The 15,448-nt window shown below is 39.4% G+C and overlaps 1 non-coding gene across 1 annotated transcript; it reads left to right on the top strand.

Annotated features, from left to right (window-relative positions):
* Positions 1-8,560: 8,560 nt before the first annotated feature.
* LOC125588106 lies at positions 8,561-8,665 on the top strand. Its single transcript, XR_007324502.1, has one exon. It is a non-coding gene; the product is annotated as a small nucleolar RNA R71 (small nucleolar RNA).
* Positions 8,666-15,448: the final 6,783 nt, after the last annotated feature.

A 15,448-nucleotide genomic window follows, 5' to 3' on the forward strand; every position in this document is an offset into this window, starting at 1 on the left:
ACAACTTGGAATATGTCGGTTTTTAAGAAAGTTGGTAGGAACGAATCGATTTTATGACGATGTGCGTGTCTCTAGTTCTTTTTTTTTGGGAAGCGAGCTAAGTATGCGTGGCAATCGTTTCTCGTTTTTGCGAGAGTTTAGATCGGTTAGCAAGATCTGCCAGAGCAATTGAAGAGCAATAGTAAAAATTGTCTATAACTTAGTTCACTAGACTATCCACCTAAGTTTTAAGTTCCCTAAAATTCTATGGCAGTCTCAAAAGCGTTTTATTGCTTAGTACCTTCCTAAGAAAATTCCGAGTTTGATCTTGAAACAAGTCGGACATACCTTAGAGTTCTCAGAGATGTAGTTTTGTCTCTTCTCAGTTTTGCTTGCTTATTTCCCCTTCTTCTTCTCCTGTATGTTCGCCATTTTCTATATTGGTGTTCATCCTTTGAAACTTGACATTTATCTTCCGAACTTGACTGTTATCTTCTCCTTAGATACGACGTCAATTTTTATAAAAAGGTTCAACGTAATCGTATAGTTGAGGCGGCTAAGGTGTTAAGTTAACCGTTGCCGTTTTATACGATTAATTTGAATCCATGAGAGACGACAAAAGAGACGTTTCGATCGAGATTCGAAGGAGAACGCAAAGATGGAGGTAAGGGCGAATAGGAGCAAGCCAAGGCGTTTAGACGAGTCTTACTTGTTTTCGTCGTAAAATCTTAACGGAAACTCTGATTGAGACGAAACTAAAAGCGTTTCGATGAGGATTCAAAAGAGAACGCAAAGGAGGACCTTTTTGAGGCCTGAAAGGTCGCTACGTAGCGAGTTGGAGGTCTGACAGATCACTATGTAGCGAGTAGGAGCAAGCCAAGAAATTTAGAAGAGTCTAACTTGTTTTTGTCGTAAAATCTCAACGGAAATTACAATTGAGACGAAACGAAAAGAATTTCGATGAGGATTAAAAAGAAAATCCATAGGAGGACCTTTTTGAGGCCTGACAGGTCGCTACGTAGCGAGTTGGAGGTCTGACAGGTCGCTATGTAGCGAGTGGAGAGTTCGGTCGCTACGTATCGACCGAGTTTGGCTTGAGCTCGGTCGCTACGTAGCGACCGAGCTGTGTGCGTGCTCGGTCACTACGTAGCGACCGAGCTGTGTGCGTGCTCGGTCGCTACGTAGCGACCGAGTTTGGCTTGAGCGTAGCGACCGAGTACGCATTGACTTTTTCAGCTCGGCAATGAGCCAAACTTACGGGGTTTGATAAAATTTATTGTTTCCCTTTATGTTTAGACAGAGAAATCGCGAGCTCGTTTCGTAGCACTTACTGTGGCGAAAAGTCGCGGCTAGGTTTTCGATTTTTTTTTCAGGCACTGTGGCGTTTGCGTAAGCGTTGGCCATAGATGCAGTGGCGGCTGGGGTTGTCTTACCAGCGTTGTTGAGAACTGCAATTTTGTCTTTCGTATTTCCAGACATTGTTTTGATCAAGCGTTTTGTGTCTGAAAGTTAGATTGATCTGTACCTCCCCTCCTTCTAGCGCCAAACTGTGGGAACCGAAATTCACACTGTCGATTTCCATTTAAATAAGGAAAGTAGGAGAACCCGAATTTCCCAGAGGTCCCAGTTATCTGCTAATACCACAAGCCAAGCAATTAGAACACGAAATAAAGACGATAAAAGATAATGAATCGAAAAGAGAGCAAAGTTGATCTTATTCCGAATTCGCGTTTGAGCGTTACAACAAGGTAAGAGCCTGGGATACGAGAGCTGTCGGCGAGATTCCTAGTTCTAAAACCCTAAGGTTGCGAAACCTAATTGAGTCGCAGCTCGAATAACAAAAACAGAAAATTGCCTAAATTGCTATAAGTGCTACGTTTGCTGTGTGTTGTGTTCTCCCTTGTGTCTCTCGCCTAGGACTCCTTATATACTCTTCCTAAGTCGGTTTTAGCTTTTTTTCTTCTGCCCTTAAGCCGTCATAGCTCAAAAATGGAGATATTCTGATTTTTCCGATCTTCGAGATTTTCTTTGGAAACTTCACATTAATCCGCAGAAACTTGACATTTATCTTGCGTTACGAACCAAGTATAAACCGTTATAGGCTTATGGTTTTTCGGTTAAGAAATCGTAAGTGGGCTTCGAGCTGTGTTTTAGGTCTCTTTGGGCCGTCTTTGACTCGAAACGTTTATTACGGTTTCTTCGATAAAAAGTGAACTTCTTGCGGTTTTTATCGTAAAGTTTAACTGATGACTTCGAGTGATGAGAAACAAAGAATTGTTTAGCCATGGCCTACGGGAGATAGCATTAAAGAGTAGTTGAGAATGCATGGATTCGTGTCGTATCGACGTTTTGGGAGAGCTCGGTCGCTACGTAGCGACCAAGCCGTGTACGTGCTCGATCGCTACATAGCGACCGAGTTTGGCTTGAGCTCGGTCGCTATGTAGCGACCGAGCCGTATGTGTGCTCGGTTGCTACGTAGCGACCGAGCTGTGTGTGTGCTCGGTCGCTACGTAGCGACCGAGCTTGGCTAGAGCTCGGTCGCTATGTAGCGACCGAGCTTGGCTTGTGCGTGGTCCGATGGCCATACTTGAGCTTGTCCGTGGCCGATTTGGATACGTGTCCGTTGCCTTCGGACAATCAGTATTTAGTGGTTCGATGGAGATTGAAAAAAGATTTTACCGCAAGGCTCTTTGTAAAGATTCTTTTTATGAAGAGTAACTTTCATAAAAAATGTTCATGCTGATTTTTACAGAGATTTGGATGTTAACTTCGTCGTGACCGTTTTTTACCCCAACAACATCGATCGACATAACATTACATGCCGCGACCGATATCAACACCTTTACATCAGTCGACATCCATTCCGGTCTGATATAACGTTACTTGTTAAAATTATGTACTTGTGATTATTTCTCACCATAACTCCGACTAGATATACATTGCAGGCTGTAATTTAAGTCTGCGGGGAGGTTTAGTGATATTAGTGTGTTCATGAGTCTTATCAAAATGTTTTATTGAGTCAAGAAAGGGATAATGAACTTATTAGATTTTTACTTGTTATCTAACAATTCTTTAGCATCATTCTAGACTTACTGATTGCAGATAGTACTAAAGATACTAAAGTGGATCAACCTGTCAACTATTCACACTTGCTGAGATTGTTTGTAGGAACCAAAGCTGACCTCCAACACTAAACCTGACACAACTGCTTGTCTTGGGGCTTGGTATACATGAGATCGGATTCTTCAAACAAGTCTGGAAGGTAAAGCCTTGTGTAGATTTATCACATTTTCTCTCTCTATTTCGACCCTAGCTAGATTTATAAGTAGAGATATTTATTTTCAAAAAAAAAAAAAAAATAAGAAAAAAAAAAAGAAAAAAATAATATATATATATATATATATATATATATATATATATATAGGTGTTAGTTAAGTGGAATCCGAACATGACTTGGTGGCTACAACCATTAAGGCTTGCTTCATAAGGATTCCAACAAAAAGAATTCGAACGGGACTTGGTGGCAGCAATCATCAAGGTTCGATTCATATGAATTCTTGGATATATGTCAAAAAGAAGTGAACGTGACTTGGTGGCAACCACCATTAAGGCTTGATTCACGGAAGCCTGTCCAATCTTGGTCAATGATCTTGCAATATAAGCAGACTTTGACTGAAGAGAGAAATTAGTAGAGAGAAAAGATATGAACTAACTTTTACCTGCAGATCCAGATACTTTTTTGAAAATCCTTGCATCATGTGATCGATACTCCCAAGGTAAAGCCTGTAATTTTATTTATGTTAAGAAATGAGGTTGGTAGAGGGGAATTTCAGACATGATTTGCTAAGTTGTTGGCTAGGTGAAATTGTTTGCTAAGCTAGAATATGGTATAATGTGCTTTTGTGATTAGGAATTTTATATGTGGATTGCAATATTGTAGAAGTGATGATTCTAAGTTTTTAAATCATGTGAGTCCCTGCTGTTTTCAAACATCTTTCAGAGAGACCGCCCGTTTGTTTTGCTTGAGGAAAAGCAAAAGGCTAAGTCTGGGGGAGTTGATAGACCATGGAGTTTACCCAATTTTTTCGATGGTCTATAAGTATTTTAATATATATTTACTACTGATAGAGTCTATTTAGAGTATATACATGTTCAGGTACGTTCTGGAGAAATATGGTAATTTTGGAGCCTTTTGAGGTGCAGAACAGCACAGACGCGGCAGATGTCTAGCTATGGATGGAGACCTTCCCACCGTTATATTGAAACAAGATATAGCTTTGCGTTAGCTTTCCAATGCCACCGGTTTAAGGTCAATCAGCATCCTGTAGCAGAGGTTATGCACGTTTTACTGAGGAGTGGTCAGTCTGCCTCGCGAGAGGAAGCTGTCGAGAAGAGGAACGTATGTCGATCGATGCAGAACTCTTGACATTGATCGATATGGATGCCAGAATGCGGGCCGAGCATATTTTATGACCGACTAAAGCCCAGAAGCAACCACAAATTACCAAAATACCCTTGGGCGACCGTAAACCCTATTTATATTATTTATAAGCAATTGTTGACGGCTACGCTATCTAAGCTTTCTTTAATTCATTGTTCTTAGTTAGGAGAGAAAGGAGGAACTCCTTCAGAGTCCTCCTGGAACTCCATTGTCTTTGGTTTTAATATTTATTGCAGTTTTATATCTATTCATCCATGATTTATGTGACAAACCTTATGTCTGAATAGATCCACGTGTTAGGTTTATGGTTCAGATAGGTTATGAAGGATTAACCCAAAATATAGAACTGCTAAGTTGTGATATTCATCATAGGATTGTTCTTACTGCTTGTGTTCTAGAGTCATGAACTAGAACCCTGATCTTAGAATCATTAGGCACAATGCCATCGCTTGGTATTTTCTCCGAACTAAATTCTATTGAGCTAGGATTGCTAGAAACATACGAGAGTTAATTTAGGAACCCTAGTGAACACATATTCAACCTGATCGTAAAGCTTGTTAGAAGCGATATCGATCGATGATCCAATAGATTAATCGATCGATATTGTGAAAGGTGTATCGATCGATATTCCTAAATAATAATCGATCGACACTTTCTACAGATCAACATGCGAGAGCTGAGATCTTAGATCTAGTGATAGATAATCTAGACATGCGAGAGCTGGTAGATTATTGTTATTGTTTGAGTTCTATAATATCTTGCAAGCAACAATTAGCCTCTATATCATTATAATCCTGATTACCTGAATAGAAACCCTGGATCTAGCTACCATCCTTCCATCAAACAACTCTCTGCCAAGCTGAACAATTGTATTGTTCAACTTGTTTACTGCTTAATTTACTGCCTTGCTATATTTATTTACTACTTTATAAACTATCAACCTAGCTTAATCACATAACTATTAGATCTAATTGGTTACATATCTCCCTGTGAATTCGATCCCTAAGTACTACAACTCGACCTCTTATTTGAGAGAGTATAAATCACTCCTTAGAGTAATTTGAGTGATATCAATTGTTCTACTTTGGATCAGCCATTAGACTGCTCAGCTCATCTGCTTGCTCTTCATGTTTTCAACTTGGTATCCCACTCTTTTGATTGACCTCTCCAGTGGCTCATGTTTCTTTGATTCATCTCCTTCTCCATCACCATATGCTAAATAAAATGAAAGAAATATATATATATATATATATATATATATATATATATATATATATATATTTTTTTTTTTTTTTTTTTTACAAGTATGAAAAGAGATAGTGAGGTGACGAAGAAGGAGGTAATACATGATGGTTCTTAGTGCCACTGGTGGTTCTGATTTTGAAACCATTCTGGTTCTCCACCCCTGCTCTTGCAGCAGTTTTTTTTGGTTATGGAGTGGTTGCTCCCTTAATCTGCTTGTTCTCCTTTCTGCGAGTAAGAGGCTGCATCGATCATTTCCTCTCCGACCTTTTTGGACATATCTGCACATATAACACTGAAAAACAAATGCATGAAGGTGGAATGAAGGCTAAGGTGCAAGGTGGAAACTAGCTAAAAATGAGCTAGCCACTCAGGATAAAAAAGATCGATAGAAAGAATAAGAAGTCTTGAGTGTATTCTCGTTTCCCTGATCTAATGCCCATAACAAGAAGAATTGCAGTCAAGATTAGGTTCAAGTTAAATGGAGCTAAGTCTTTCTTGTGTAACCTCGACAAGCCGAAAGCTTCTGGAGAACCAAATGAGATAATGTCAGAGTGTTCTAGGTCCACATGTGTGTCTTTCGCCACTGCTAAGGTCACTGAATAAGATAACTAAAGCACGAGGTAGTTAGTGATTAACACGGAATAAGGTCCTAATTCCCACAAAGTTTTGACTGACTCGATCCTAAAACTGACTCAAAAGAAAACAAAGTAAAGAAACAAGTTAGTAAACGATGAAAACCCTCCTCCAGACTTACTTCACACCGTCCCTGGTGTGTAAGAAATCAGAGAGAAGGTGAAAAGAAGATTAGAAAATATATTTTTTTTGTGTGAGATACTTACCTGAGTGGAGTTGTCTCTCCACGAAAATTCTGGGTGTTCCATCGCAAGATCTCCGCCTGGAGCAGTCGCTCCTTCAGCAACCCAGAATTTTTAAGTATCTCGGATTTTTTTTTGCTTTTTGAGAGACTTAATAAAATAAAACGAAAAATAAGCAAACAAAAACAAAATCAAGTTATATTTACACTTACCAGTGGGTTGCCTCCCACCAAGCGCTTGGTTTAAGTCACTAGCTTGACTTGGAGACTAGGGATCAGTCGGGTTGAGCATGAGGGCTTGTTCCAAAACAAGCTCTACAATCAGACATGTTCACCCTTCAGAACTCTGCTCAACAACCCTTTCACAGCAGCTTCTCTTTTTTCCTTCAGCTCATCAGTGAGAATAACTCTGACTTTAGAGAAAGGTTTAGAGGTACCCTTACACTTTACCTCATATTCAATGAATTTTTCATCACACTTACGCGGTATCAAAGTCACTGTAGGATCTCCCTTGACCCTTTTCCTCTGGACTTTTTCATTCACCCTTGCATCCCCATTGAGTTTCTTGGTATAAGCGTGAGGATCTCCATCCAGGACTTCTTTGATCTCACTCTTATCAGCAAGCTCCTTCTTAGGAAAAGATTTTGGTTGTTCTCTACTAACGATTGAGATGCAAGAGACATATCGGATTTGTGATCTGGTTGGAACAACCTTGTAGAAAACCTTCTTGTTGATGTTGGAGAAGTACACTTTCTTATTAGGCATGTCGATGACTGCTCCCACTGTAGCCAAAAATGACCTTCCAAAGATCAAAGGCATCTGGTGATCCTCACTCATCTCAACAACCTAAAATTCAGAATGGAGAATACAGTCCCCTACTTAGACATGAAGGTGCCATAAGGACTGCCCTATGAGAGTTTGCAAAAGCCAGTGTCATCAGAGAAGGCTTAACATTAGCAATTCCCAGTTTGTCTACAATCGCCTTTGAGACAAGATTCACACTTGACCCGGAGTCACAAAGAGCTTCCTTGAATTCTACTCCAGCAATAGAACATGGAAAAGAAAACTTCCCCGGATGATCAACCTTAGGCAATACCTTCAGTGCTGGTGTAGATAGTGATTTGGTGTAGAGTGCTTTAATTTCATCTTGGGTCTCTCTACTGTTCTTGAAGAACATATGCAATGGCCGAATCTGCCGAGCATCTTCAAATGCAAGCTTTTTAGGAAGTCTTCTTAACATCTTGTTAAAACCTGCCAACTGCTCTTCCCTAATGGGATCCATCAGATGTTTAGGTGGAATTGGATAGGGAACCTTAGGAACATAGACTTGCACTGGTGGAATCACTTCAGAGCTAGCAGGCTGCTCTGTTCTCTCTTCTGCGCCTGGAGCAGTCTCAGCAGACAGTTGCTCTGGATCTTTTTCCTCAGCTTTCTCACATCTCAGCTCTGTTGCATTACAGTTCTCAACCCTAGGATTTATCGCACTCTTTCCAGGAAGCATACATTGCTGCCTCTTAACACTCTCAGCTGTTTGAGCAAGCTGGACATCAATCATCTTTATGTGGTTGCTCAGAGTATCATACTTTGTATTCAGCTCGGTAAACATGTTGTCCATCCTGGTGGTTATGTCTGTAGAAACCTGATTCAATAACTTGCCCTGAATCTGCATACCCTGCAACAGTTGTTGCATCATCATACCCAGACCCTTCAGCTCATCTGGTTGACTGTTCCCGGGAGCAGGAACAGCTTGCCGATTGCTCTGCGGTTGTCGCTGGTTCTGGTTTTGAATCTGCCCGGCCATAGCTTGCTCTATGATGAAGGCCTGCCTTTGGTTGTTTTTCAGTAGCTGATCAACCTTGGCAGTCAACTCATTTATCTTATGGGTGTCAGAACTGTTCCCTTTCTTGGACTAATCACTCTCCTCTTTCTTATTAGCTGAGCTAGCAGTCATGTTCTCAATCAGCTTAAATGCTCCATCAGTGATCTGAGTCATGAAGTCTCCATTGCTCGAAGAGTTTAGAGCACCTTGGTATTTCCAGTCCACTCCATCATAGAAAATGCCTAGGACGTAATCATCATCAAATCCATGGTGAGGGCATTCTCTGATAGTCATTGAAGCGCTCCCATGCGTCACAGAAAGGCTCATCAGTGTGCTGTCTGAAGGAGGTGATCTTGTTCCTCAATGCAGTTGTTCTCGCCTTAGAGTAAAAATGGCTGAGGAACGCTGATCGGACATGCTCCCATGAAGTGAGAGAGCCGGTAAGGAGGGAGTTCAACCATCGTGCAGCTTTTCCATCAAGAGAGAATGGGAATAGCATGCACTTGATGTAGTCTGGTGGCACACCATTCGCACGAGTAAAACTGCAGACTTTTTCGAAGCTCTCAATATGCTCTATTGGGATCTCTTCTGGGAGATCATTAAACATTTTCCTCTGCACTAGAGCGGTCAGAGAAGGCTTGATCTCAAAGTCTTGCCTCAGACAGGGTGGAGGAACAATGGCAGAGCGCGCAATAGGGAAGTTACGCGAAATTTTTCTCTGCCCAATCGGAACAGCTTGCTCCGGCTGTTCATGCTGCTGTGCAGCGAGTAGAGTAGCTTGTTGTGCAGCTGCTTGCTGAGCTTGGATGATTTTCAAACTTACTTATTACTTGGTTATACAGACATCATGCACTTGTCTTTGCCAAAAACCTTTGATCCAGGAATAAGACAAAAAGAAGGACATCCAAACCGAGATCAAAAGTTGCAAGAAAGGCAGCTAAGCAACACAAGATGTCCAAAGAAGAAAATCATTTTTCAACTTGTGGAAGCTATCAAAGTAAGTCTGGAACTTTCACATTCTGTTTATCAGTGTCCAAACACAGATATAATTCACTTGGTTTTTGTCGAGAATGTTGAGATTATTTCAGGTTGCAAAGAAGAAAGCTCCAAAGAAATCACACCGGATAATCTTTTGTTGCTTAAAGAATCAACCCCAAATATGGTTAGAACTAAGGCTACCAGAAATGTGGAGTACCATCAACCTCAGAAGAGATACAATGCCCATGTCCAGAGCAGAGGCGTGATCCTATCCTATCTGCTCAAAGGAAAACCACCTGATACACCACCTACTCCCAAACCGAAACAATACCAAGGTAAGGCTTTACAATCTCAAAAGAGAATGAGAGCTGACTTGCTCTATCTTGGTGCAGGTTATACAGTTTCGAAGTCAAAACTTTGTCAAGAGGGAGGGGATGTTGTGGTCACGAAATCCATGGTTCAACCAGAGTCTCACCTAACCTTCCAAACCGGCCATCTAGGAGGTACCAGAGATCGAGGTTCAGTCCAAGGAGGATATCTTGACAAGAAGGAGGATTTTTAATATGAAACCAATTTTACAAGAAGGCGAACTCCTCAAAGAGTCATTGAGGCTTGGAATTTCAAGAAAAGCTTCACGGACCAGAAAGTTATGGATTTTACAAACTGAAGGTTATCCTGCCCGTCAAGTTGCGAGTATCAGCCCTTAGAAGTGGATTTCAGCCCAACCATGAAGCGGTCTTGTCCAGAAAAAATCATGGGCTTCAATACAGATGTCTTAGCTTTCGGGAAAGCCCAAAATCAGAATAATTGATCAAGGGAAAACCAAGATGCAAACAATTTCCCAAAACCGGCCAAACCGACATCAATTATGGAAAGTTGTCAACCTCTTCAATTTGGCTCGAACCAAACCTTTCTTTGGAAGCCACGAGATCATCTCAACCATCCAGATGACATCCAAGACTTCCTTAGATGCACCAGCACCCAGAGGATCAGGCGGATTCTCATTTACTTCAACTTGCCTTATTTGGAGTCTCAAGCATTCAAACTCCAACAGCTCTTTTTTCCTTCAGTCTATGCACGACATCAACTCCTTACAGACCATAAATAAGATTCCCAGGAAGCTCACTTACCCCCTCAAACCGTCCAGATACAAGGAGAACACCATCTACATTCATTTGGGCAAGATTCTCATCATTAAGCCTCCAATGGCTAGTTTTCATGGAGCCATCAATTCCTTTGCTTCCAAATTTAGTTTTTCGACTTTATCAGTTTCCTTTAGTCATTTTTAGACTGTTAGAAAGTCGCAAGGTCGAACCTATATAAGCTCAATTATTTTGTCTTTGTAAATCACCCTTGAACTTTTATGAATGAAAATCAGTTTTTCTAGTTTTGTCAAAACTATTGTCTTAAGTCTTTTGAGTGTGTGAGAAACAACTCTGGAGAAACTTAACTTATTAAGGATCCCTTCCATAGATATTTGTGGCGTCCATCATCCCATTTCCATCCACCAATCGATCTTGAGAGTGATACACATCCAGCAAGACCGGTTCCATCTTCATTCATCTTCCATCCATTGATCCTTGTTTTGAGTGATACACATCCAGCAACAAAGATCCCATCTCCATCAATCTATCCTTTTTCTATCTGTTTTTATTCATATTACTGTTTTTATTCATATTATCATTCTGATTCATATTCATATTTGCTTCTGTTTGAATCATAAAATTTATAAAAATTCATAAAAATATATTCTCTTTGTTTCAAGTTGTAGCTTGGATCCAACCTATATCAATTCGTGGTACCCCCCCCCCCCCCCCCCCCCCCCCCCCCTCCTGTGCCCACAACAGATGGTCTGCTGTATTTGCTGCATTTGTTGTTGCATCAGTTGCATTGCTGCAGCGAGATCATCATGATGGCCGTGATCACCCATGGTGTTGGTCGGCCTTGGCTGTTGTTTGTTCTCTCTTTCTAACCTTGCGAGCTCTTGGTTGCTGAGTGTAACTAAATGTTCTTGTGGGTTGCTCCGAGTATGTCTATCGGTTATGCACCTGGAACATTAGCTGCAACAAAGAGAAAAGAGCAAGTTAGAGGTCTTAGACTAAATAAATAACCGAAAAATAAAGGTAAAAAAGATGGTCCCCGGCAATGGCGTAAAATTGATATTACGTGTATACGCACACCAATTAACCTAATGTGCACACTACCACAATCGAATGGTATGTCGATTTAGCACTTTAGGATCGAATCCACAGAGACCAACGATTACACTTTATTTCTATAGGATCAATATCAAGCTAAGCCAATGTGGGGGTTTTAAGATTTCTCGTGACAAGAAAGTAACAAGATTAATTAAAGATTTCAGATGATTAAAATGCAAGCCTAGGGTGGTTTGATCGGGTGTTAAGCAAGTGTGAGCCAAACAATTATTCAAATTCAATTAAGAGCAAATCTAGAACTCGGATCACTCAAGTAGAACAGTCCACTGTCATGGTACTGCTCCCTATACTGATTGATCTTGATACCTAAACTCTCGTTTGGATAAAGACGCGAAAACAAGCAATAGAGATCAAGTCCGATATGTTCACAAAACACCCTAATATCTACTTTCGCTGATTCGGGATGCAATGCTCATTCATAACAGATCTAGCAACCTATTACACGGTTAATGAACATGTTAAACCTAGGATCTAACATTAAGCGGCCAGTTTAATGCAAGCAATAATAACAATAATGAATGAAGATAATCTATTTATAACTTATTGATGTTTAGCTCACGGATCTAACACCCTACGTGCTTACTGGGGTAAGTGTATACATACGTGTGTCAGGTTCTGTTTATAACTCCATGTTTATCTTATCTGTCATGTTCTAAATTGGTTTTAAGTCTTTATCGAGTCTTTCTAGTCTTTTTCGAGTCATTACAGGTCTGGAGTTGCACTAGATTGGTTTTGAGTCTTTATCGAGTCTTTCTAGTCCTTTTCGAGTCATTACAGGTCTGGAGTTGCACTGGATTGGTTTTAAGTCTTTATCGAGTCTTTCTAGTCCTTTTTGAGTCATTACAGGTCTGGGGTTTTCTAAATTGGTTTTAAGTCTTTATTGAGTCTTTCTAGTCCTTTTCGAGTCATTGCAGGTCTGGAGTTGCAGGTTTTAAGTCTTTATCGAGTCTTTCTAGTCATTTTCGAGTCATTACAGGTTTGGAGTTGCACTGGATTGTTTTTAAGTCTTTATCGAGTCTTTCTAGTCCCTTTAAATTTATTACAGGTATGGGTTTTCTAAATTGGTTTTAAGTCTGTATCGAGTCTTTCTAGTCATTTTCGAGTCATTACAGGTTTCGAGTTGCACTGGATTGGTTTTAAGTCTTTATCGAGTCTTTCTATTCCTTTTCGAGTCATTACAGGTCTGGGCTTTTCTAAATTGTTTTAAGTCTTTATCGAGTCTTTCTAGTTCTTTTTGAGTCATTACATGTCTGGAGTTACATTGTATTGGTTTTAAGTCTTTATCGAGTATTTCGAGTCATTTTCGAGTCATTACAGGTCTGTAGTTGCACTGGATTGGTTTTAAGTCTTTATCGAGTCTTTCTAGTCCTTTCGAGTCATTATAGGTCTGGGCTTTTATAAATTGGTTTTAAGTCTTTATCGAGTCTTTCTAGTCCTTTTTGTGTCATTGCAGGTATGGAGTTGTAGGTTGTAAGTCTTTATTGAGTGTTTCTAGTCCTTTTCGAGTCTTTACAGGTCTGGAGTTGCACTAAATTGGTTTTAAGTCTTTATCGATTCTTTCTAGTCCTTTTCGATTCATTACAGGTGTTTAGTTACACTGGATTGGTTTTAAGTATTTATCGAGTCTTTCTAGTCATTTTCGAGTCATTAAATGTTTGGGCTTTTCTAAATTGGTTTTAAGTCTTTATCGAGTTTTTCTAGTCCTTTTCGAGTCATTACAGGTCTGGAGTTTCACTGGCTTGGTTTTAAGTCTTTATCGAGTCTTTCCAGTCCTTTTTGAGTCATTACAGGTCTGGGCTTTTTTAAATTGGTTTTAAGTCTTTATCGAGTCTTTCTAGTCCTCTTTGAGTCATTACAGGTCTGGAGTTGCAGGTTTTAAGTCTTTATCGAGTCTTTCTAGTCCTTTTCGAGTCATTACAAGTCTGGAGTTGCAATGGATTAGGTTTAAGTCTTTATCAAGTCTTTCAAGTCCTTTTCGAGTTATTACAGGTCTGGGCTTTTCAAAATTGGTTTTAAGTCTTTGTTGAGTCTTTCTAGTCCTTTTCGAGTCATTACAAGTTTGGAGTTGCAATGGATTAGGTTTAAGTCTTTATCAAGTCTTTCAAGTCCTTTTCGAGTCATTACATGTCTGGGCTTTTCTAAATTGTTTTAAGTCTTTATCGAGTCTTTCTAGTCCTTTCGAGTCATTACAGGTCTGGAGTTGCATTGGATTGGTTTTAAGTCTTTATCGAGTCTTTCTAGTCATTACAGGTCTGGAGTTGCACTGGATTGGTTTTAAGTCTTTATCGAGTCTTTCTAGTCATTTTCGAGTCATTACAGGTCTGGGCTTTTCTAAATTGGTTTTAAGTTTTTATCGAGTCTTTCTAATCCTTTTCGAGTCATTACAGGTCTGGTGTTGCACTGGATTGGTTTTAAGTCTTTATCGAGTCTTTCTAGTCCTTTTCAAGTCATTACAGGTCTGGGCTTTTCTAAATTGGTTTTAAGTCTGTATCGAGTCTTTCTAGTCATTTTCGAGTCATTATAGGTATGGAGTTGCACTGGATTGGTTTTAAGTCTTTATCTAATCTTTCTAGTCCTTTTCGAGTCATTACAGGTCTGGGTTTTCTAAATTGGTTTTAAGGCTTTATCGAGTTTTTCTAATCCTTTTCGAGTCATTACAGGTCTGGAGTTGCAATAAATGTAATACAATTTATTAAAGTAAAAAATTAAGTGACAATAAATGTAATACGATTTATTATTTTGATTTAATTTATTATTTTATTCACATAAACTATGTCTATGAATTATGTTTTTAACTACACATTTTTTCACCGATTGAAACCAAGATAATAATAAAGGTTTTAGTAAAAGAGAATAAACCAAATATTTAACATTTTAATTTTTATAATTGACACAAACTTAATGTTGGTTAACTAATAAATAATAATCGGTACTATTATTAATATGGTAATATAATTAGTGATGTGATTTATTGTTAATAAAATTAATGAATCTGTTATTTAGATTGAGTAAAAGGGGAATAGCAATTAATGTAATAACTTGTTGAAAAGAAAGTTAGTTCTATTTATACTTCAGTTTTAATAATATAGATATCTGCTCTATTAATTTTTTTTTTGTCGGTGGAATCAACGTAAGGCCGAAGCCAACATGTTCGATCAAAACCGGTCTGAAAGAAAGCTATAAATCTATATTATAATAGTTGAGTTTTTGCTCACTTCTCAGCGCGCCACGTCAGCGTTTTGTGGGCCCCCTTTTTAAAAAGTGTGAAAAAGTGTGAAGCCCATGGCTCGAACCCAGGTTATTAAGATATAAACACCAACATTTATACCACTAAGCTAAATGATACTTTGTACATAGATGACCGAACCTAATATATATTTATGAAGGTCGAAGCCCTTGCTTCTTCGGCTTCCTCTGAGGGTCGGGCCTACAAGTGTATTATGGGTTTCATTTTTAAATGGGATTCATCACATTATATCAAAAAAGCTTAAGTTTGCAACGATTATGGTTTTCCTATATTGTAAATTGTTGTCGTTTAACATGAGTTCGGGTTCTTTTCATCATTGTCTCAAACAAGTCTGAGTTACAGAGTTGCGCCGTGTGTGTTCGTAATCTATTTTTTCACCGGTAAACTTTTTATCATGTCCCCATCTTAAATCGCTTTAACATAAATGTTCCTGATTTGTAGCCCCTCTGTAAACTCTATATATATGATTCCCATCTTTGATGAACCCAATCTGCATCTCCACAAAACTCATTGATTCCTCTTAGCTTTAACCATCTTCTAGAAAATGTTTCTCTCTGCCTCTCCAGTTCCTCAAACCGGTGTCCCGGCGTCCGTCACTCAACCTTCGAGTCTCTCTGTCTTGGTCGTAGTAGTCAGAGCATAGCCTCTGGCTTCCTCCGCTTATGGGATTCCCTGAACTTCAAGAAAGACAGGGAGTTTGTGGGAATCA

The sequence above is a fragment of the Brassica napus genome, chromosome C5 (assembly GCF_020379485.1).
Source record: "Brassica napus cultivar Da-Ae chromosome C5, Da-Ae, whole genome shotgun sequence".
NCBI classification, from domain to species: Eukaryota; Viridiplantae; Streptophyta; class Magnoliopsida; order Brassicales; family Brassicaceae; genus Brassica; species Brassica napus.